At 36.2% G+C, this 23,032-nt stretch overlaps 1 non-coding gene across 1 annotated transcript; it reads right to left on the bottom strand.

Annotated features, from left to right (window-relative positions):
- Positions 1–18,577: 18,577 nt before the first annotated feature.
- Positions 18,578–18,686, bottom strand: LOC115290932. The gene has a single exon (XR_003908311.1). It is a non-coding gene; the product is annotated as a U6 spliceosomal RNA (small nuclear RNA).
- Between the last annotated feature and the right edge of the window lie 4,346 nt (positions 18,687–23,032).

Raw genomic sequence — 23,032 nt, 5'->3', positions numbered from 1 at the left:
ATTTATGTAATTAAGCTTTCATCATGGGTTGTAAGTAGAGATCATAACTGAAATTTTTAAATATTATACTTAATATGAGTGGGGATACATTTTCCTCTTTTACTCTCTTATTTACATGCTGAGGACAGATGTAGTCATACACTTCCTTAACATCTGTAAGTACAAAGGTAAGAGCACCAATGGAGATCTGCATACATGTATAAATATTTGAGAGACCTATCACTATAACAGTTAAATAAAGTATGCTCTATCCTTTTAACTTGATAATTTCATCTTAACAACCTGGAAGGCTAGGTTTAAATCTAGAATTTCCACTGATCTACATTCTGTGTAACAACTCAGGAATACTTGGAAACCTCACACCTAGCTCAAGGTCCTTGACTGATTAGCATACTACCCTTGCCTCATATAATATTCTGGATAGTAAATTGGCTGCAGATATGCATGGATACCCCAGATCCCATCTCTAAGTCCAATCTATACCCCAACCAAATGGTACTCCTTTAGGTTAATAAGTACACACACTGGTGTCATATTTACCTTTAGAATGAGTCTTAGCCCTGTAGACAGAATGTTTTGGAAGGGAATACTGAGTTCCCAACTACTCTGTAGTCTAAAGGTAGCAGCCCAGAATTCAGGTACCCATACATCCTTGTTCTTGGGCTTGCCACCACATCCTGAGAAGCACAGAGTAATGCTTTGGCGCATGGAATACAAGGAAGCAGTCCTTCCTGCCCAGTATAAGTGTACTACTAAACATAGTGGTCAGGAGCCAGTTTCCACCATTCATGTAAGGGCAGTAGACTATGGCTACACAGTCCAATATGGCAGACACTAGTCTAAATTGAATGGTTAAGCAAACTGACAGGAGTTGCAAATATACACACTTTTTAAGACACAGTAAAAAACAAAAGGTTAAATATTTTAATAATTTATATTGATCTTATGTTGCAAAGATCTAAAATATATTGGGATAAACAAAATATATTAAAGTTAATATTGTCTTCTAATATGGTTAGTAGAGATTTTCAAATTTCTGATTATATTACTAATGAGCCATGCTGCTCTAGAGAATGGCAACGATATGAGAATCCGGATCTCTGGAAAGTTTTGCGGAACAAGATCTGCTTGCTAGGAATTTCCCATTTCCATTCTAGGATTCTTCAACTGAGAAACAACCCATCTTCTTTTAGAACTACATTCTTGGGGCTCTTTGTTGTACCAATTGAAACTATATGTTCAGTAATATATAGATAATAATATTTCAATAAACGAGATAATGTTTCAGTCCACAATGGAATTTTGAAATACACTTAATTGCATGATCCACGTGAGGAAGGGTTTTGTTTATTGTTAATTGTTATATTTAGTGCCATCAGTGCCAACAGATATTTTTTATAGTAGGCCTTTATTATTCTTCAGCACAAAACATACTACAAGGAAAATGTATCTTTATTATAGGAATAGATTAGGTACCTTATTTGGGGATTGGTTTTTTAAGCAACATCCATCAATATTTAGTAATCACTAACAATACTATCCTGAAACTATTACTGTTCTTCCAAAGTCATCACTCTGTAATTTTAGAGCAAATCTGTTTTGCTATCTTTATTTTAGATCGGGAGTTTCAAAAATGTATTGTTTTTACAAAATATTTTTTGTAATTTAGCAGCTTTTATGGTATTTCTTTAAACCCAGTATTTTGGGGGGGAAGGGAGGGGAGGAAACCAAAGCTAGAAAGAAAATGTAAGATTTTAAATTTTAAACAGTAGTTCTGAAATATCTATCATTTGACCAAACCACCTTACTTTCTAATACTTGAGCAATGGAACATTCTGTATAAATAGGTGCACTTAGATCATTCCCTTTGCAGTAGATATGGGTTAAATTGATTATAACATAACTTTTCAAAACCTTCTAAAATTCTTGTTTTTACACAAAACTTTTTATGCTGAAGAGGTAGAAGACTATCAAACTTTGTAGACTGGGATATAAAACTCACTCTTATACGGACATAAGCTTTAGGACTTTTGAAAAGGTTGCTGGATAGAAAAATTATACTATTAAAAATGGACAAATTTCTAACTATTCCTTGGGCTGTTGCAAATATGTAAGGTAAGCATGTTGAGTTCTAAAAGAAAACCATGGAGATGGTTTTAAGTTGTTGAGGTTTCTCCCCACCCCACCACCAATAAACTAGAAATACTGAAAATTTAAGATTTTTTAAAATGTTAAATTTAGTTCTTAAATTTGGAGGATGCCTCTAGACATCCAACCAAGGTACCTGATAAGATTAATCTTAACTGTTTTAAATTACTTCACTAAACATGATGAATCTGCTTAAAAATCCAGTGAAACCTGACCAATAACTAAATATTTTTAGTCTTAAGAACACCTATCCCTTGAGAACCGTGAATGACATTATTAAAGATAATGAAACAATAGAGTCTGAATATGTGCTTGAAAACTTAGCAAACTCAACACTGCCATTTCTTAAAAGACTGCTAGCTAAAAATATAAGTGAAAAGCATCGAAGTTAAAAAAGAAAAAGGACAATTCTGGTTTATCACAAGTGGTAAATGTAGAATTTAAGATTTCCTTACAAAAAATCTTCCTATAATGTTTTAGTTCTGAAAAACATTGTGTCTTAACAATTATAGATTTATAATTATGACTATTCTTTAGATAAGCAACAAGATGGTAAAATGCTACTTAGATCAATTTTATTTTTGCAAGATTTTTATTCCCTTCAATACTGAAAAGTATGGTACTTCAAATTCTTCTCCCCTACCTCCCTCCATCTTGCCTCTCTCTATATAGGACTATGCTATCCTGAATAAGTACAGGGTAGTGTTGAATAAAATATCACTGAAGGGTAATAATCCTATATTCCTAAAATAGCATTGTAAATTTTACCAATTCTAGATGCACTTTTAATTTCATGAACTCTCGGGAAATTCCTTTTGATTTTATGAGAACTATATAAGAGCTCATTATCTAAATCTGATTTAAAAACTATTTCTAAAATCAAATGTCTAAACAGAAGCCAAAAATTATTCATATACCCTGAAGAAAAAAAATAAAAATTAAATCTAAGGTGACTTCAATGTGAGCCAAGTGGCATAATGAACCTATAAAATGCTTAGTGAAATGCAGTCAGGCTTGTAGATGTGTTTACCAAAAAGGAATGTTCTGCTTTCGTATTTATTATGATCTTTCACAGATTTAACACACCTATATACTGAAGCTCAGTAAACATCTTTAATTTACATAAACCACGGCATAGAAAACCAATACAAGAATGGATTTAAAAAAACACACAAAAAATAGTTTATTACACCAGCCTCAGCAATTAGAAAAGAGAATGAGGTTATTGAGTCTAAGGAATATTTAATAAAATTATTATCAATATACATTTCCTTAAGAGCTAATACTGCAGTGGGATTCATAAAATGGCATCTACCTTCATTTCAGTGTTTGAAATCAATGAACTGAATCTTCTGAGTACAATTTCAATAATATACTTAAGAGTCAAATAGGCATCATTTTTTATTTCTATTAAGTTGAAAAGGAAGAAGGAAGGTCTAGTTTAGAGTTTGTTCTAAGTGAGATTTTACTTTTCAGACTGTTGGGCTAATGATTAACGTCACATACCGTACATCTCCGTCTAGAAACTGTGGGGTCTATTAAATGTAATTACCTTTCCCCATGGCTTTAAATTGACGGCAGATTCAAAATGAAGGTGGCTTCTATTAAATTTAATTACTTCCCCCTGAAGCTTACTTGGCAAAACTGTGACTGGTAATGAAAGTGGATTCTATAAAAAAGCTGCATGGTCAAGGTGTGGCTATTAAATTAGCAATGTTATTAATGAAAAAATAAAGAAAATACTTGAAATGGGATACTTTATCATTCATGTATATTTTTGTGATAATATGACTGGTGCATCAAGTTCTCAATTTTCTACTCATTTCAACTTTCAAGCAGCAAATTACATATTGATTATAATAAGGAAAAATGACAACTTTCAAAAACTTCATCTAAATGTTTCCATGTACACAAAATAGAGACCCTTTCATCATTTTAATTCAATTGACATTTTAAATCAACATGATGTAATAAAAGAGGAAAAGAATTAGAAAAACAAATTCTGTTCTTACTAACTATATAATTAGTTCCTTTTTCCTGAGCTGGTTACCTAATCTGAAAAACAACTAACATGTCTTATCTACATAAGACAAATCCTAAGAAAATTGGAGGAAAAAGGTTATTGTTTTGCAAATCTCTTTACCTTTAAAGAAATCCTCTATATTGGATCAGCTTGGATTTATATTCAGAAAAACAGTCACCTATTAGCTGATCATACATTCATTCAACGTTCAATATCCAATGAACTATATAGTCAGTTGAAATGAAGCAGTCAATGAAACAGAATCCCATATTACGGGATTCTACAATTAAGTGAATGTAAAGACAAAGGTCAGGATTTTGCCGCTATGGGAAGAGACTGTGATGGCTTTAGAGCAGCTTTTTTACCCATGGAGAACATTCACACCCCTGGTCTCATTATTTGTTAGAAGTGTCCTGCAGGGACACCTGGATGGCTCAGTCAGTTAAGCATCCAACTCTTGATTTCTGCCGAGGTCAGGATCTCCCAGTTCCTGAGTTCAGGCCCCTTGTCAGACTCTGCGCTGACGGCGTGGAGTCTGCTCAGAGTTCTCTCCCCATCTCCCTCTCTCTGCCTCTCCTCCACCTGTGCTTTATCTCTTGCTCTCTCGCTCTCCAAATAAACCTCTTGGGGGGAAATGTACAAATCTAGCGTCTTCCTGCTCGTCCCGCCACAACGTCAGCCTGCAGGCTTGAAACAGCCACCAGCTTGCAGAGTGCTGCCACTTCCCCGAGGGGTCTCTTGAGAGCAAACCTTGCCCTCTTCTTGGGGTAGGAAGAGAGTAACTTCCATCCTTCTCCCTGGCTATGGGGGCATAGTCTCAGAAGCAGAGAGAATGGCAACAGTTCCCTCGAGAAAATTTCTATCCTCTAGAAGGCCCCCTTTGGTCATACAGATATCCTTTATGTTAGGATATTTTTAAATTTTTCTTTGATGTATAGCTTAGCCGCGACCTAGTTCTGTGATATTTTCCTTTGTGCTCTGAATCGGTTTCTTTCGCCCACTTAATATCACACCTGTTTTCTATTATAGTCTCAAAATTTTCTTTTCAATATTTTAAAAATAGGATAGGCATGTGCATGGAACACTGTAGGAACAGAGTGTGACTAAATAACTTAGGGGAACTAAGGGTCATGGACACGTCCTAGGAGAATCAGAGGGAAAATAAAAAATAATTAATGCTCGGGTTTGCCAAGTGAAAAGCTAGGGAAGGGCAGACTAAACAAGGGAACAGTATACATAAAGACTCAGAGGTACAAAGGAACACCGTTTATTTGGAGAACCTGGCTAGAGCACAGCAAGAAATGTGGTGCAAGATATGCAAATAGGCCAATTTTGATACTGAAATTTAGTGCGATTGAGAGATTTTTTTCCACCCACATCCTCAGATTTGCTCCAATCTTCCTCTAAACCAACAAAATTTTCAAAATTAAATGACAATTTGAGGCCGTGGCGTTCAGCCTTTTGTGTACAGTATTCTATCCAATGAGCTTGCTTTTATGGTTAATAATAAAGTTAATATGCTGGAAATTCTATATTAATATGCATTCTCTGAGCACAGGTAGGATTCCTATCTTGTTTACTGTCGTACCTTAATTTATATCAAACAGCTCTCAATATAGTATCAAATAGTTGTGCAATGTTAATAAATTCTGGATAATGCTGATGAAATATGTTGAGTATTAGAAGTATAGACTTCACAGAACACTAATACCTCTACCTTATTTTTCTCTGTAATAAATCACCACAGACATTAACGATTTTGCAATTTTTATGTATATTAAATCACCAAACGATATATATTAAACCTACACACAGTTATATGCCGGTTCTATCTCTATTAATTGGAAACAATAAAAGACATATACAAATCACCAAATACTAAGCGGCTTAAAACATCACCCATTTAAATAAATTCTCTTATCGTTCTGGAGGTCAGAAGTTTATCTCAGGTACAACCAACGTAAACTGAAAATGTAAACAGGAATGCTTTTCTCTCCGAAGGCTCTAGGAGAGACTCCATGTTCTCACCTTTTCCAGGTTTCAGCGGACAACTGCATTCCAGATAGACGACCCCTCCTCCATCTCCGGAGCCACTATGGCAGCTCCCTGACCACGCTCCTGGGGTCAGGACTCTGGCCCCTTCTCGTCTGCCTCCCTCTTCTGCTTTTAAGAACGCTTGTAACCACACTGGGCCCACGCGAGGAACCCAGGTTACTCTATTTTATGGTCAACTGATTAATAAAAGTAATTGCACCTTTGCCACGTATCCCAACCAGGTTTAGTTTGCAATTTCCTGGTTCAGAGGTTGCAGGGAATTGGATGTGGACATTTTGTGGGATGCATTATTCTCTCTACCGCAAAATGCTAAAACCATTTGTTTGATATGCAATTTGATCCTTAAGTCTGTGAGTAGGAAAGGCAAGAGGAAGCCACATTCAGAGAACAGGGGAGGGGGTCCAGCTCACAGGTCAATCAGAGGTCACATCTTTTTGACGCCTTCCACCCAACAGGTGTATATTATTGACTAACATTCCTGTTTTGCTTCCTAACATCCGTACTCAAAGGAAAAAAAAATACCTGTTTGCTCTTTGATAATTTTTGATACAGGAAAAATATTAAAATTAATCCTTCAAATTTAAGTGTCTTCTAATCCATGTCCACTGGTAAATGAAGACAATAACTTTTATTAGGTAGAGAAATGCGCTGGTTTACCACAAACCATAGAGAACAGAGAGAAAATCTAAACACCAGAGAGAGAGCTTCAAAACAGAGGCTTCTTAAATGCCTCGACTGAAGGGTAAAATTCAGTTTCAGAAGTTATTTTGCTGTGATTAATGCATGTTAAACGCATTTGTCTGTGGTTAACAGGAACTTGACTAGCTTGTTACATTATATACTTGAAAAAATCTTTGTGTAAAACAAGTGAGGTGAGTCAATTTAATTAGGCAAATTGAATCTAATTTAACAATCTGAAAAAGTTCTAAATTTATTATAAAGAAATTGAAAATGCTCCTTAAAAAAGGATTAGGTGAAAAAATAAAACATGCATTGATTAAGATTAAAAGCACAATTTTTTTTCTGTTTTGATCTAGTCTGATGGATTCTGTCCTTGGGATTTTCATTAGATTAAAATTCTGTCTTAAAAAAAAATAATCCTGGCTTTAGAGGTTTTGAAATGTAGCTTGAGATATTAGATATTTTATGTTGCTTTCCACAGTGAAAGAAGTAACATTCTGAAAAAGTAGTAAAATACATAGTTATATGAAATTCATTGCCACATTGACTCCCAACAAACAAACAAACAAACAAAACAGGAAAGTCAATTCTCTGGGCCCCAAGTGGGAAATCCAGATCTTAAAGTCATATAAGAACCAAATCAACTTTCATTTTGAAGCTTTGCGCTGAGGGTATCTGCTAAATGCTGGATATCTTGAGCTGTTTTGAAGGCCAGTTTAAAGCTTGCAGGGAAGAGGAGATAAATCCCTACAGCCACTTAGCCTGGAAACTACTAGGAGAAATCTGTGTAAAAATAGGACCTCAAAGGGGTATCCCCTCAGAATAACAAATAATGAGAGATAAAAACTATTTTGCTGAAAATAACAGCAATAAAATATGCCATTTTCAATCCTGGAACAAGGTGGAAAGGGACAAATCTCTAGAAAATCTGTAAGCACAAGGTGGTTTGGTTTTCATATGGATTTCTTTTAGAAAATTGTCATAGAGATAATGGAGAGAGAACTTAGGGGGAAGAAGGCACTGGTATAAGCAAACACACATACATCCTTTTTGAAAAATTTAACTTCAGCTCAAGTTTCCAAAGTAAAGTTTGAGGAGAAATGAGAAGGTCACAGTCAAAAACCACAAAACATGAAGAAAACAAGGCTCTCTGAGTTAACATCAACAAAAACAGGCAAAATTTCCAAAAACAATTTTGAAGGGATTAAGTAGAAAATAAAATTTAATATACATAACTCTACATATATAATTTATATGTAATAGGTATGTATGTTGAAACAAATACAAGACTTGAAAATAAAAGCTGAAAACCAGCATAAGTAAATACTATTCAATATGACCCCAAAAGAAAATATTTACAACTGAAATTTAAAACTCAAGGTCTGCATTAGCAGATGAATCATACCTAAAGAAAAATCTTAGAAACCTGGAGGAATAAGTAAAGTGAGTAAAAAGGGGGATGCCTGGGTGGCTCAGTCAGTTGGGGGTCCGACTTCGGCTCAGGTCATGATCTCTCGGTTCGTGGGTTTGAGCCCCGCATCGGGGTCTGTGCTGACAGCTAGCTCAGAGCCTGGAGCCTGCTTCAGATTCCGTATCTCCCTCTCTGACCCTCCCCTGCTCACACTGTCTCTCTCTCTCGCTCTCTCTCTCTCTCTCTCTCTCATAAATAAAAAAAACACCAAACAATAAAATAAAAAAATTAGATAAGTAACAAGGAAGACAGAGGAAGAGAGAATAATATAAAAGTTCTACACAATAGTTTGCTCAAACCAGCCCTGACCAGTTTGTAGGAGCTATTTGTACATCACTTCTTTCCAAGTCTCTTAAGGAATATCACCTTTGGGAGCTTGAAACTTACCATGATGGGGATATTCACACCATAGAAGTTTGAAAATGCTATAATCAGGGCTTTTTTTTTAATTTTGAAAAGTCAATGTTAAACATTTACCAGCACGTCTCCACGTCCATATAAAACCCCAAAGCATCTAATAGAATAGAGAAAATAGCCTTATCTAGAGATAATGGCATATAATTTTTCAAAATTCTTAAAAAATACCAAATGAGTAAGTCTAAGTAAGAACTTAGAAGTATTAATTATAAACAGAATTTTATACTCAGTAAAATATCACATATGAACGAGGGTTAAAGATACTATCATCTGGGGGAAAAATAGTAGGGGAATAAGGAAAATCTAAAGATTTAAACAGAAAGTAAACAACCCATATTGAAATTTTACATAAACAAGAAAATGGTTTTTAAGAAAGGTGATACACTGATACTTCTGGCAAAACTATTTAACTACGCCTCACTTATTAAATAATTGTATAATTTTTCTACAAAAAAAAAAAAAGCTCACCTATACCCAAAGGTGAGACTGGCAAATATCTCTAATGACCTCCAGTCAGTGCAGGTGATTTTGTTTTGTTTTGCTTTCTTTTCTATTTCAGCTATCCAGCTATTTTGTAAAGTGTCTCCAATTCAACTGCCTTCCTAGCACAGATGTATCTAGTCCATCATCTTCTCTTTTGGTTAAGACATTTAAAAAAAAAATCTAAATTGATACCCTAAATCAAATAAAACATTTTGTTAGGTTGGCCCTGGATTGCAGATTTGGTTGTCAGTCATTAGTTTACCCTTGTTTCTAGGACATGCCTGTTCTTTGTTTCCTCAGCCTGGAAAGGACACTCAGTTCTGTCTTTCAGAAGTTTTTAGTTTAGCTCTTTGTCATTCAGCCCTACACAACTTCAAACGTCAGCAAGCATCTTGATATATAAAAAGTCCACCTATTTCAACCCATCCAGCCACCAATCTCATCACTGTAACACAGAGAGAATGCAAAATCCTACCGGTTTCTTGTTCCTCAACAACAGCCTTCAGTTAGAAACCAAACCCAGAGTCTCAGTCTCCACCTACACCCACAATCAGGAAGTGTCCCCAGAGCAAACAAGGCTATAGGTCCTCAGAATCCATGCAATTCTATCTAGGATTTCAATTTCTTTATTGTTGAAATACTCCACCCACCCCACCCCCACCCCTTAGCATAAATCTCTGCTTTTTTAATACGAGTGAACTTTATAAGATCTTGCTCTTTTTTTCAGAAGCTTTCTACATAGCATTTTATCCTTCTGCATAGCCTCAGTCTACAGAAAATGTCTTGGGGGGCAAAGGACCATGCATTTAAGAACACTCAGTTCTCTAGTTTCTCACTCCAGCTCTTTGTGATTGCTAAAATTTTTGTTGGTTTCTCTTTCCGCTACAGAAATTCACCCTGGGCCAGTGAAGATTAATTCTTCTCTCAGGCCAGAAGAGGCAACTCCAACCTCATTTTGGAAAGAAGCATCCCTCTCTGAAATGTTACTCCATCTAGTCCTCATTGTCTCATATTTCTACAATGCTTTTAAAATGTGTGTAATTAATAACCTTTTTAACTGTGTATGGTAGGAACCTTGGGCTGCCATATCTTACCATAAACAATCAGAAAGCAGACGTACATTTAATAACACTATTCTTTCAAATGTATGTATACATTATATATATACATATTTGATTTTTAAATATCACAGCAAATGAATAACACATGAACATGTGAAATATCTAAAAATGTAAGAAACAACAAAGAAACCAAAACACCAAATAACTAGTTAATAAAGCAATGTTGAGGTTATTTCTTCCTATAATACAGGAAGAGGCTACTTTAGGGTTTGAATGCCTTTTTGGAAGTGGGAAGTATAATGAATAATAGGAAATCTCATTTAAAATGAAGAAGGAAAGCCCTGAGTGGGCCACTTCTCATGCTCATACCACTCCATACAGGCTCCTTAATTAGAAGAGAGAAGGAAGAAAGCTCCCTGCCCCAACAACATGGCAGTAGCCACCACTCACAGCCAGTGAGACACCTCCAAGACCTCAAACTCTTGTTCTTTTCCGTTGAACTTCTGTTCAAAACAATCCTCCTTGCGGTGCCTGTGTGGCTCAGTCAGTTAAGCCTTGGACTTTGATTTCAGCTCAGGTCATGATTTCACAGTTCATGAGTTCAAGCTCTGCATCTGTCAGTGCAAAGCCTGCTTGGGATTCTCTCTCTCTCTCTGTCTCTCTGTCTCTCTCTCTGTCTCTCTCTCTGTCTCTCTCTCTCTCTCTCTCTCTCACACACACACACACACACACACACACACACACACACACACACACTAAATAAACTTAATAAAATCCACCTCAACTTCCTCCTGAAGTCTAATGGAAGTAGATCTTCCCCTTGTCTCTCTGGGCATGCCTATGCTTTGCCACTGTTTGCCTGTGGCAAATTGCAATTCCTTTGTAATAAACTCAGTTATAAAATAACTTGCTTTTTTTTTAGTTGATGGAAAACAAGGGCAAGATGTTTGGGGGTCTGCAACAAGGTAGGTCTTTTATGCAGAAGTTTGATCAAGATTGAGAAATATTTTTTTTAGATAATGGTGGAATTGATGCATAGGCCAAGGTAAGGGTGTTTTGAGGAAGTGTTTTAGAGAACTCTTGAAGAGCACACAGTCTTTTGAACTCCTTTGAATAATCTATTGTTCTGGAACGGGTCCTTGAAGAGGACTAGTCCTATTATCAGATAAATAGATTTTTAGGAAGTTCCTGAAACAAACAACAAAGTTATCTGTAACTTTATATCTTTATTCATGTTTCCTGTCAGGGTCATATCAATAGCATATCAATAATTATATTAACAGAGACAGCTGAATATTAAACTCATGTAAATGAAGACATTCTCCAGGTCCTTAATGTTATTAAATGTGGCTGGTTTCATTTCCCAAGGAAGAGAAGACAGTGGCGACATTCCAAAGAACCATTTTTATATGGTGATTATAAGAATATGAATTTAGAATTTAGGAATATTCAATAAGAAAAACACCAATTTTTTTAAAGAATTTTTACAATACAGGGAAAAGAAAGACACAATAACAAAAAAGATTAAAAGTGTCAAAAGAGCTTTTTTGGTTTGGTTTGAGATCCTCTCAAAATTGCATTTGTGCTTGTTTATTAAGAATAAGCTGCATATAATTTTTTACTCACCGAGGGCACTTTCCTTCAGGGAGGGCATGTAAAGGGTGCCTTAGCATGACCAGTGATCCTTCACCCTACTTTGATATACAGAAAACGTAGCATCTTGGAATCATTTATAGGATCTTCCTTAAAATAATAAAAACCAGGAGTAAACATTGAATTTCTAAAATGGATTATTTTGAGGAGGGAAGTGGAGAACTCATTGGGAGCATAGGTTGCATAACACTGGGCTTACTGAGTCTTTGCTTGGTCCTGGACTAGTGTAGAACTGAAGACGAAAGACGCTTTGTTTTTCCCTATTTTTTCTTTTTCTTTAATTCTTTCTTTCTTTAATCCATCCTTTCTTTCTTTCTTCCTTTCTTCCTTTCTTTCTTTCTCTTTCTTTCTTTCTTTCGTTCTTTCTTTCTTTTTCTTTCTTTCTTCCTTTCTTCCTTTCTTCCTTTCTTCCTTCCTTCCTTCCTTTTCTTTCTCTCTCTTTCTTTCTTTCTTTCTTTTTCTTTCTTTCTTTCCCTCTTTCTTTCTTTCAATTTACATCTGAGTTAGTTAACATATAGTGCAATAATGACTTCAGGAATAGAGCCAGTGATTTATTCCTTATCCCCGGGGAATTCCCTTTGTCCATTTAACCCATCTCTCCACCCACAACCCCTCCAGCAACCTTAACTTGTTCTCTCTATTTAAAAGTCTCTTACATTTTGTCCCCCTCCCTGTTTTTATATTATTTTTGCTTCCCTTCCCTTATGTTCATCTATTTTGTATCTTAAATTCCACATATGAGTGAAGTTATATGATATTTGTCTTTCTCTGACTAATTACCCATAGCAGAATACACTCTAGTTCTTCCCGTGTTGTTGCAAATGGCAAGATTTCATTATTTTTGATCGCTGAGTAGTACTGCATTGTACATATATACCATGTCTTTTTTATCCATTCCTCCGTCAATGCACATTTGACCTCTTTCCATACTTTGGCTATTGTCAATAGCACCAATGGTTATCATTGGGATGCATGTGCTCCTTCAAAAGAGCATACCTGTATCCTCTGGATAAATACAAAGTAGTGCAATTGCTGGGTCATAGGGTAGTTCTATTTTTAATTTTTTTTAGGAACCTCCATACTGTTTTCCAGAGTGGCTGCACCAGTTTGCATTCCCACTAGCAGTGCAAAAGGGTTCCTCTTTCTCTGCATCCTCACCAATATCTGTTGTTGCCTGAGCTGTTAATGTTAGCCATTCTGATTGGTTGTGGTATCAAGGTGGTATCTCTTTGTGGTTTTGATTTGTATTTCCCTGATGATGAGTGATGTTAAACATTTTTCTCATGCGTTTGTTAGCCATAGGGTATCTTCTTTGGAAAAGTGTCTATTCATATCTTTCGGCCATTTCTTCACTGAACTATTTGTTTTTTGGGTGTTGAGTTTGATAAGTTCTTTATAGATTTTGGATACTGACCCTTTATATAGTATATCATTTGCAAATATCTTCTCCCATTCATTGGTTGCCTTTTAGTTTTGCTGATTGTTTCTTTTGTCATGCTGAAGCTTTTAATCTTGCTGAGGTCCCAATAATTCATTTTTGCTTTTGTTTTCCTGGCCTCCGGAAATGTGTTGACTAAAAACTTGCTGTGGCTGAAGTCAAAGACGTTTTGCCGGTTTTCTCCTCTCGGATTTTGATGGCTTCCTGTATTACATGTAGGACTTTCATTCATTTTTAGTTTATTTTTGTGTATGGTGTAAGAAAGTGGCCCAGGTTCAATCTTCTGCATGTTGCTGTCCAGTTTTCCCAACACCATTTGCTGAAGAGACTGTCTTTATTCCATTGGATATTCTTTCCTGCTTTGTTAAAGATTAATTGGCCATATGTTTGTGGGTCCATTACTGGGTTCTCTGTTCTGTTCCATTGATCTGAGTGTCTGTTATTGTGTCCTGATGATGACAGCTTTGTAATACAGCTTGAAGTCTGGGATTGTGATGCCTCCAGCTTTGGTTTTCTTTTTCAAGAATCCTTTGGCTATTCGGGGTCTTTTCTGGTCCCATACAAATTTTAGAATTGTTTGTTCTAACTCTGTGAAGAATGCTGGTGTTATTTTGATAGGGACTGCATCGAATATGTAGATTATTTGGGTATTATTGACATTTTAAAAATATTTTTCCAATCTATGAGCATGGAATATTCCCCCCCTTTTTATTGTATCTTCAATTTCTTTCATAAGCTTTCTATAGTTTTCAGTGTATAGATTTTTCACCTCTTTGGTTAGGTTTATTACTAGGTATTTCATGGGTTTTGGTGCAATTGTAAATGGGATTGATTCGTTGATTTCTCTTTTCGCTACTTGGTGTATAGAAATGCAACCGATTTCTGTGCATTAATTTTATATTTTGTGACTTTGCTCAATTCATGGGTCAGTTCTAGCAGTTTTTGATGGAAACTTTTGTGTTTTTCATATAGAGTATTATGTCAACTGCAAAGACTGAAAGTTTGACTTTCTCTTTGCTGATTTGGATGCCTTTTATTTCTTTGTGTTGTCTGATTGCTGAAACTAGGACTTCCAATACTATGTTGAATAGTAGTGGCAAAAGTGGATATACCTGTAATGTTCCTGACCTTAGGGGGAAAGCTCTCAGATTTTCCCCCACTGACGACGATATTAGCTGTGGGTCTATCATGTATGGCTTTTATGGTCTTTAAGTATGATCTTTCTATCCCTACTTTCTTGAGGGTTTTTATCAAGAGAGGATATTGTATTTTGTCAGATGCTTTCTCTGCATCTATTAAGAGGATCACATGGTTCTTGTCCTTTCTTTTATTAATGTAATGTAGCACATTCATTGATTTGTGGATATTGAACCAGCCCTGCATCCCAGGTATAAATCCCACTTGATCATGCTGAATAATTCTTTTAACGTAGTATTGAATCTAGTTGGCTAATATGTCGTCGATAATTTTTGCATCTATGTTCATCAGGTAAATTGGTCTGTAGTTCTCCTTTTTATTAAAGTCTTTGGTTTTGGAATCAAGGTAATGCTGGCCTCAGAATGAGTTTTGAAGTTTTCCTTCCATTTCTATGTTTTAGAACAGCTTCAAAAGAATAGGTGTTAACTCTTCTTTAAATGTTTAATAGAATTCCCCTGTAGAGATATCCAGCCCTGGACTCTTGTTTTTTGGGAAATTTTTGATCACTGATTCAATTACTGGTAATGGGTCTGTTCAAATTTCCTATTTCTTCCTGTTTAGTTTTGGTAGTTTATATATTTCTAGGAATTTGCCCATTTCTTCCAGGTTGCCCAATTTATTAATCTGTGATTAAGTGATTTATATATTTGGGACCACCACATCATAGGCATAAATGTTTATAATTGTTAGATCTTCTTGATGGATAGACCCCTTAATTATGATATAATGTCCTTCTTAATCTCTTGTTACAGTCTTAATTTTAAAATGTTATTTAAAATCTTTAAATCTTTAAAGTATTTATTTTAAAATCTAGATTGTCTGAGATAAGTATGGTTTCTCTGGCTTTCTTTTGATAGATGGTTCTCCATCTTCTTATTTTCAATCTCAAGGTGTCTTTAGGTCTAAAATGAATTTCTTGTAAACAACATATAGTTGGATCATGTTTTCTCATCCATTCTGTTACCCTATGTCTCTTGATTGGAACATTTAGTCCATTGACATTTAGAGTGAGTACTGAACTATATGAATTTATTGCCATTGTGCTATCTGTAGAATTGGAATTTCTGGTAATGTTCTTTGGTCCTTTCTAGTCTTTGTTACTTTTAGTCTTTTTGTTTTGTTTCATCTTTTCTCCCAACTAAGAGTCCCCCTTAAAATTTCTTGCTGGGCTGGCTTAGCAGTCACAAATTCCTTTAGTTTTTGTTTGTCTAGGAAACTCTTTATCTCTCCTTCTGTTCTAAATGACAGTCTTGCTGGAAAAAGAATTCTTGGCTGCATATTTTTCCAATTCAGCACATTGAATATATTCTACCATTCCTTTCTGGCCTGTCAAGTTTATGTGTAGAGGTCTGCTATAAATTTGATCTGTCTTTTCTTGTACGTTAAGGACTTTTTTCTCCCTTGATGCTTTCATGATTCTTTCCTTGTCCCCATATTTTGTAAATTTGACTATGATATGCCTTGCTGATGGTCGGGTTTTGTTGAATCTAATGGGAGTTCTCTGTGTTCTTGGATTTTGATGTCTGTGTCTTTCCTCAGGTTAGGAAAAATTTTTTGCTATGATATGCTCACATAAACCTTCTAGCCCTTTTTTCTCTCTTAATCTTCTGGGACTCCTATGATAACGGATGTTATTCCTTTCTAATGAGTCACCGAGTTCTCTAATTCTTACATTGTGCTCTTTTGCCTTTCTCTCTTTTTTTCTGCTTCAGTATTCTCCATAATTTTGTCTTCTATATTGCTGATTGGCTGCTGTGCTTCATTCATCCTTGCTGCCATAGCATCTGTTTGAGATTGCATCTCAGTTATAGCATTTTTAGTTTCATCTTGACTATATTTTACTTCTTTTATCTCCACAGAAAGGGATTCTATGCTTTTTTCAACCCTCGCTAGTATTCTTATCATGATTCTAAGTTCTGGTTTAGACACCTTGCTTATATCTGTGTTGATTAGGTTCCTGGCTGTCATTTCTTCCAGTTCTTTCTCTTGGGGTGAATTCCTTCTTTTCATCATTTTGGAAGAAGGGAAATAATAAAATTTAAAAATTAAAAATTACACACAAAATCAAATAAAAGATCCTAGGTGTGCTTTGATCTGTTTGTTGACAGAAGCTTTGTGAAATAGAGAAAAGGGGGAATAAAAAAAGAAAAAAATTTTATAAAGACAGAAAATAAAAATAATTTTTTCTTTCTGTATCCAGAAAGAAAAGAAAAAGAGAAAAAAAATAAAGATGGGCCAGCAAACATTAAAATTTGAATAAAATTCTATTCACTTTCCCCTAGAAGTCAAACTATGAAGCACTTTATAGTCTGTACACTAAGTAGGTGGACAGACTTATCCTCTAGAGCTTGGCTAGCTCAGTTGGGTGGTGCTTGGTGTTATGGCTGCTTTCTCTACTGGGTGGCGCTACTTAGTTTATTGGGGTGAATTGGTGTGCCGCATGTGGGGGTGTATGCATAGGCATGGGAGAGGTGAAAATGACACCACCCAACTTCCCAGTCTTTAGCATCAGAACTCTGCGCCCTCACTGACTGGCCATCAGGCACTCTTATTTGTCTCTGGCTTCTGTCCACTTCCTGCTTCTACACTGTGACCAAGCTGTCTGCCTGGCAGGTGGCACCTCTCCACCAAATTTTATTTCAGATAGCACTGTGTTTCCAAACCCCTCACTTCTGAGGGCCCTGTGGCTTGGGTCTGTCCCTAGTCTCTGGGGGAGGGTCTCGCTGAGCACTGGTCGAGTGCCAGTTTTCCTCCAGGAACATTCATGTGACTGTGCTGCTGCAGAGGCCCAGAGACCACATCTGGGTGCCAGTCTGCCCCAGCAAAAATTTCCACGATCATGTAGCAGTAATGGTTCAGGGGACCATGGCATCACACACGAACTGGTGCCAGGCTTCACTGCACCCCAGCGTCCCTGTGATGACACCAGCAAACATTGCTGTTCTCCAGGGTCCACTGGGACTTTTTCCTCTGGGAGGCTTAACAGCTTCTCTCAAATGTCCTCCCATAGGAGAACCACTTCTCCCTGTGTGGCCCAAGGACCCCTCAGACCTTGCTCTCTGCTCCTGGGGATTCACTGTTCCCACCAGAGCCCCACCGGGTATTGAGCTGCAGAATTTCTAACTCTGCACTCCTGGTTTATAGAGTCCTAATTTTATTGAAACCCTCTCCTTTCTTCTTTCTCTCTTTCTTGTTCAGATGCTTGTAAGTGCTTCCACTCTTTCTCTATCTCTCCAACTGCTTTCAGGAGTGCTTTCCCCGTACTCTCACCTCTGTCTCTGTCCTCTCCATGAACAAAAACAGCTCCCTACCCTCCATGGCTTCTCTCTCTACCCTACGTCACCTCTCCCTGCAGCATACCGGCTGAGCTCTATGGCTCAAGTTATGCACATTGTTGCTTTAATCCTCAGATCGATTTTCTAGATGAGCAAAATGGTTTGTTGCTGATGCAGTTGCATTTCAGGTATGACAGAAGCAGAGAACGTCCATGCTGCTCCGCCATCTTGGCCTCTCTCTTTTTCACTGGCTTTAAAGTAAACCTTGCCAAAGATTTGGGTGTGGTTCTAAAAGCAAGAGAGGGAAGCTTTTAAGGTGTCAAATAGTAGCCAATCCCACCTTAGAAGTCCCCTGGTTGGGAGCCTCTCTGGAAGATGTTTGCAGTGGGAACAGATGGAGCTCAACACAAAAAGCTGAAATCCTGACTCCCCACCAAGTTTAACAAGAAGTTTAATCATTCTCTTAGGGGAAGGAGTTCCTATAACGTGTGTCCTGGTATCTCGAGGAAGGAAACCAAATCACAGCATTCAAATTTCAGCATCTGATGGTTTAGCTCTAAAATAGAATGAAAACACACCAGAAGTTGTGCAAGACAAACTACCTAGATATATGGAGAAAATGTTACATTTTCTATTTATCTTTATTTTTTAGTGCTTATATTTTTTAAAAGACAGAAAAATAGGGAACACTTCACGAATGACAGGTATATTACCCTTGCGTAGGGTCACGCTAATCTTCTCTGTATTGTTCTAATTTTAGTATATGTGCTGCCAAAGCGAGTACTCTACTTATCTTTAATTTTAACTTAAAAAATGATAATCCCTTTAAGGTGTTCAAGTTGTTCACGCATTAATTGACACAGCAAGCTTTCTCAGGTCTTATTTCATGTCTGTTGCATTTGTAATGGAAGGTTTGCGAGAAGAGCAAGATTTCCACAATGAAGGAGCTATCCTCGTGGGTTTGGTGTACTGCTCAACGGTCCATGTATATTTCCATAATTAAATGGATTTGCTACTTAATCATCAACCAGTTTTAACTAAACTAACCCATACAAAATGGACAAGTGAGCTAAACAAGATGTCTACAAAATATGGATTGATGATAGCCTCAGTGATTTACGTACCAGAGGGCAATAAGGTTACAGCAGAGTGGGTTAGTTTATTGCTCAAAGCACTCTTCATCTGCCTCATTCTGAGGCAACACATTTGTGATATAACCATATCTAACAAGATGTTCAAAATAATTCAAAGTTATCAGTTCAAGGGATTTGTAACTGAAAGGTAGATTGAAAAGTGGATTTACACCCACAGGCATTAAGAGCCTTGCCTTAAGTGTATATTTTCTCTTGAGATACTAGTTATTGATAATATTAAGCCACTATTATTAGTAGACTTGTCACTAATTTATATCAATGTGAATAATTTTCTAAAAACATAATGTAGTTGCATGAAAGTTCATAGTATACAAATTCATATATATGTTCTATATATCAATAAATATACATATAATATAATGGAGGTATGTTATGTAAAACTGTGGATACCAATTCAGACATATTTGGATTCAATTTACAAAAGCATAAAAGTTGTCATTTCCACACAAACATTTTCAGGCTACAAAGGGACATTAAAGCTTGAGAAAGATTCAATAATGAAGAAGGAAAAAAAATCCTGGCAGTTTACAAAGATAAAGAAATGGACGTGAGTCCTCAAAGTAAGTTCTTACAAAGTCATTAAAAACTATCAGAATAGGTAACTCCATCTTCTGAAATTTAGTTCATTCGCAAATCTCCCTCTGGATGCTATGTGTCTATTTTTGCAGTCACACTCTGATGGTGAGAGGAAAAGAAGGGTGGACTGATCAAATTCAAGATGACTTAGGTGTGGAAATGCAATTGATTTGGAATACATAACCATGAGATTCAGGGGTGCTATAAGTCTCTAGGTTAGTGGCATAGACTGGGTAAGGGATCAGAGTCACAGCTTGCAGTGTTCCTTTGATTTGCACACTATGAGATTCCAAATACTTTACAGACACTATCCTTAAAACAATTGACATGAATATTATTTCACCGTCATTACCACCAGCGCCAGTAACAAACAAAACATGGGATACTGTAAAATGTCTAAAGTAAAACAAACACATGACATACATCAGGCTTGAGACTAGATCCCTCCACTTTCAATCCTCATGATTTTCAACAATATCAGCAGTGCCTAAATTATTCTGCCAAGAACTAAGGAAGGGTCTTTCAGGCACTCTTAGGATGTCGGAGGCAGTAAGTTTATTATAATTAACTTGATTGAACTCTCGGGTCATTTTTATAAGCAAAATTCTCTTTTATATTAGAGTCTGATTTTCCACCACAAATGCTGAGATGAAGGATAATACCTATTTCTGACAGTGCATAGTAAGTTTATTTTTGTAAGTACTACCCCTTCTGTAGATGCTACAACAATCTCCTCACAGGGACTAAATGAATGGATGAAGATAGATTTGTTAGGCACAAATTTCTTAACATTTAGAAACAAAATGAGAACCTAGAGACAATGATAAGAAATTAAATGGTGCATCAAATTCTAATGAGGTTTTCCAAGAAATGTAAATATCTCAAAAGAAAATAAAAGTCATTTAAACTGTTCATTTTTATGATAAAATAGGTCAAACCTTACTAAAATTGCATTAATAAGTAAACACACCCTGTACTTGATACAGTACTTAGCTAACATATTCTAATTGCCATTCATAAAGAAATTATGAATATTTTATCTTCTATGTCTATTGATAGAATTTTTAGTTAAATTATATAATAAAACTAAAACGCATGTGGCAAGTGTTGGAAAATATTCTTTAGGCTTACTCAAGCTAGAAAAACATAAAATTCCTCATTTCCTCACAAATATTTTTCAGGTCAGGCTGCAAATGGATATTAAAACTGCTTATTTTAGAAATATTCAAGAATAGTTAAAAATACCTGCAGTTTTCAAAGACAAGATATGGATTATATCTTTGAAGCATACTCTTATAAAGTCGTTAAAAGTCACAAAACAGGTGACTGTGTAGCATCCTCAAATTCAGTTCATTTGCAAATCCTCAATAAAATGTTTTTATATAAATCTTTATGTTCTCTTTAAAAGTAATATCAGAGAAACTATCTGTTTTTACTAGATTATCTTTTAAAATGGGAGACATAGAAAATCAGTAAATGAGGTTATATTACTAATTAGCATATTGTCTCCACTACCTACAGTACACTACAAAAAATGTGGCTTCCATTTTATCACATAGATGAAACAGTTATCTTTCAGGGTTTGAAATTTCTGTGATCTTTATGCTTAATAAGCTCAGTAAAAGGCATTCAAATTACATCACTTTAGTCTTGGAAGTTAAATTGGGAAATACTGCATTCTCTGAGATGATAAACTCTGCAGAAGATAAATTATCATGAGAAATAGTTTTAATTGATTTACCATAATAAAAGTTATGTGACTTTGAAGTGCAAATGACACATTAAAATGAATCTACAGTATGTTGATAATAAAGTGGCTTCTTTGTTAATGGAATTACTGACACTGCAGATGCTTTCAGGAGTGATGTCTTCTACTGTTAATCAAGAGACTTCAATGTAAAATGAATGTGCTGTTTATTTAAATGCCAACCCACCTTTCTCACTTCTTGTTTCAGAGGAGTTCACTACTAAGGTCAGAGAAATGGAGATTCTAGTCATCATAGACTCGATCGTATTTCAGCTGCTTCACTTCTTTTTGCTGAACATCTTGACTTAATCCCAACTTCCCCCTGTGTGTGTGAATCATAAAAACTGTCAGAGAAAGTTGTCAGAGAAAAGGCAAATGATAAAGTCCGTGATGAAGTTCAAGATTAGATGCCTCTATAAATTTGTACATTCGTCAACTTTTTTCTCACATATAAACCTTAACAATACATGCTCCAAAAGTTTCTAAACAAGAAGATGCAAAGGAAATTAGTGAATATTTTAGAGTTTTTAAATTTTTCTTATGAGTTTTTAAAGTTTATTTATTTATATTGAGAGAAAGAGACAGAGCACACAAGTTGGGGAGGGGCAGAGAGAGAGGGGAAGAGACAGAATCCCAAGGAGGCTCCACACTGTGCAGAGTCGGATTGAACTCATGACCCATCAGATCATCACCTGAGCTGAAGTCAAGATCCAGATGCTTAGCAGACTGAGCCACCCAGGCGTCCCTAGAGTTTTTAATTTTTTTTCATTTATTTACTTTTGAGAGGGAGAGTGAGACAGCGTGTGAACAGAGGAAGGGCAGAGAGAGAAGGAGACACAGAATCTGAAGCAGGCTCCAGGCTCTGAGCAACTGTTCAGCACAGATGCTGGGCTCAGACCCACAAACCGTGAGATCATGACCTGAGCCAAAGTCAGACACTTAATGTACTGAGTCATTCAGGCACCCCTAGAGGTTTTTAAAAGACAGGAATATAAAGTATTTCAAATTTACATGCTAGTTCAGTAAAATAATTTCTGATAAACTAACCATGATAGGGGACTTTACTTTCACTTCGACCTTAGTCTGTACTTGGTAACTGATTAAATTCTTCTTTTCAGTTTATCTTTTAACTGAGACAAAAGACTCCAAGGGCAAAGCATCCCATGATGGGAACCAAAACTACCACCTTAAGCAGTAATGACTGCCCTGAAGCCAGCAAGGCCCTACATGACTGACCCCAAGAAAATGATCGACCTGACCTTTACTGCTCTCTGTATGGACCCACTAACCTTTGTCCCTTATAGTCTTCATATAAGCCCAGAAGTATTTTCACCACTTTGGAGACGGCTTTGAGATACTAGTACAGCGTCTTCCTGATATTGACCTCACTGAAACATATTCCTTTCTCATTTCACTATGACTGTCTTTCTGCCTTTGGGTTTGTCAGCAACGGGTGGCAGAATTTGGTTTGTTTGGGAACCTCAGCGCCAGGCACTCAGGCATAACCTGTGACTACTCTTCTTCAGTTATCTTCTACAAAAATCCACTTTAGCTTAAGTGTAAAGATAGTTTGAACACTGGGCTTGTTTGGTTTATTTGCTAATCATTGTGTCAATCATACAGCTCATCAATTATCAGTATATGATTCTACTT

The sequence above is a fragment of the Suricata suricatta genome, chromosome 4 (genome assembly GCF_006229205.1).
Source record: "Suricata suricatta isolate VVHF042 chromosome 4, meerkat_22Aug2017_6uvM2_HiC, whole genome shotgun sequence".
Classification (NCBI taxonomy): domain Eukaryota; kingdom Metazoa; phylum Chordata; class Mammalia; order Carnivora; family Herpestidae; genus Suricata; species Suricata suricatta.
This window is presented reverse-complemented; position numbering and strand designations above follow the sequence as displayed.